General features: G+C 48.6%; 1 pseudogene; it reads right to left on the minus strand.

Moving 5' to 3' along the window:
- Window positions 1-566: 566 nt before the first annotated feature.
- Window positions 567-724, minus strand: LOC125774107 (5.8S ribosomal RNA; annotated as a pseudogene).
- Window positions 725-2,500: the final 1,776 nt, after the last annotated feature.

Here is a 2,500-nt window from a genome sequence, read left to right on the forward strand (position 1 = left end):
TTGTCCGAATATCACTCCAATAAGGACAACGAGTTCCGCTCGGCATCGTTTTGATTCGATCTCTCAACAACAACTCCCGGTCGACTTGGTCGACTTGGACCCACGATGTCTCCCCCCGAGCATGTCGAGCCAACTGCACCACTATTGTATTGGACAACATGTTCCCCTCGGGCATCGATGGGTTAATCATGCACCACTATTATAAAACCCTTTGACGTTTTCCCCCAAGCACGTTGATCCAGTATTACGACGGATACGGTCAACGAATTCTTGGACATCAAGAGGTTTTCGATTGAATTTCCCCATGTTTCACAACGTACTCTTAGCGGTATCCTACGATACGTCTCACTCTATTTGTGTGTGTGCGCGTTTACGTGCGTGCGATTTATGCGGTTTCACCCCTTTACTTTCAGCGCCCTGCGGTCCCAACAAAGGTCCCGAGCACGCCATTATGCACAGTGTGGAAGCGTGTTTCCCCCACGACACTAGACGGGCTGCTCGCCATAGTGTTCTATTGTGGCACGCTCCACCCTGAAGTTTGGTTTGTTGTATATCAAGGAATTGATAGGCACTCAAGAATGTGTGCATCGGCCGGGTTTAATCGTCCGACGCGCAATATGCGTTCAACTTATCGGTGTTCATGTGTCCTGCAGGTTCACATTGTGACGCGCATTTAGCTGCGGTCTTCATCGATCCATGAGCCGAGTGATCCCTGCCTAGGGTTTTATAGTAAGGTTCCCAATGTAACACAATCCCGGTGGTTACGTCCAAAGACTAACTTTCTGACTAAGTTGTCTTTATTACCCAATAGTCCCCAGGCCTTGTGACTTGTGGCTCATGTCTACGCCCATGGCCACCATTCGCTAAGATAGTTTTGAAGTCACTTTGAAGGCCCAGGAACAACTCTCTTAGCACATCGGTTAACCTGGCGCCGCAGTCAACTCATGTGCTTGGATCGGATCGAGCTATTGAGTATTGGGCCTGCATACTCGCTCATCCGTATCCTTTGCGTACCGCCCCATGGCCCTTGTATGTCTGCACCACAGTTCCTGTTCGTTCCGTGCCTATGGCCGGATACGTATTGCACATCGGTATACCTTATCGCTACTCAGGCAACGCGTCGGTGTGCGTGGATTGGATCGAGAACATGGTGTGTGCCCCATGTTATAATTGATAGTCCATATCCACTTTATAGGTTAAAGTCATAAGTTGTGATTGCACAACCATTCTTCATAAGAGTTTAATCACTCTTCAAACTAACTTTCGTTCTGGTGTCTTGGTATCAAATCGCGTAAGACACAAGATTCTACTGGCCAAATAGAATCTAGCACATTGGTTAACCTGGCGCCGCAGTCAAATCATGTGCTTGGATCGGATCGAGCTATTGAGTATTGGGCCTGCATACTGCGCTCATCCGTATCCTTTGCGTACCGCCCCATGGCCCCGTCCTTAGAGTTAATGACTAGTAGGCTTAACTCTTTGTATGTCTGCACCACAGTTCCCGTTCGTTCCGTGCCGTGGCCGGTGATACGTATTGCACATCGGTATACCTGTCGCTACTCAGGCAACTCGGGTGTGCGTGGATTGGATCGAGCTCATGGGGGTGGTGTAGAGATTCCATGTTATAATTGCAAGTCCATATCCACTTTATAGGTTAAAGTCATAAGTTGTGATTGCACAACCATACTTCATAAGAGTTTAATAACTCTTCAACTAACTTTCGTTCTGGTGTCTTGGTATCAAATCGCTTAAGACACAAGATTCTACTGGCCAAATAGAATCTAGCACATTGGTTAACCTGGCGCCGCAGTCAACTCATGTGCTTGGATCGGATCGAGCTATTGAGTATTGGGCCTGCATACTCGCTCATCCGTATCCTTTGTGTACCGCCCCATGGCCCCGTCCTTAGAGTTAATGACTAATAGGCTTAACTCTTGTTTGTCTGCACCACAGTTCCCGTTCGTTCCGTGCCGTAGCCGGATTCGTATTGCACACTAGTAGACACCGTAATCTGACGTATCTAACACACCACTATTGTAACTCGTCGTCGAAGGACCTTTCAAGTGCCTGATGGCCAGGGGAGCTCTTACACGGCACGGATACACAGTGATGCTCGCCCATCACAGTTGTACAACGATCGAGTTTGCTTAAGTGTCTGGGTACCTACACACCAGACACAATGCAATGGCCACGGATCCACACAAGGCACCATCACATGCAGAAAGCTTCACCAGATTATGACACATACCACACTCTTGTAACTCGTCGTCGAAGGGGGCGTTCAAAGTGCCTTACGGCTAGGGGGATATCTAGCACGGCACGGAGACACAGTGATGGTTGCCCATCAAAGTGTACAACGATCGAGTTTGCTTTCCGCGCAAGCGTTCTAAGTGTCTGGGTACCTACACACCAGACACAATGCAATGGCCACGGATCCACACAAGGCACATCACATGCAGAAAGCTTCACCAGATTCTGACACATACCACACTCTTGTAAC

Source organism: Anopheles funestus (assembly GCF_943734845.2).
Source record: "Anopheles funestus chromosome X unlocalized genomic scaffold, idAnoFuneDA-416_04 X_unloc_80, whole genome shotgun sequence".
In the NCBI taxonomy this organism is placed as follows: domain Eukaryota; kingdom Metazoa; phylum Arthropoda; class Insecta; order Diptera; family Culicidae; genus Anopheles; species Anopheles funestus.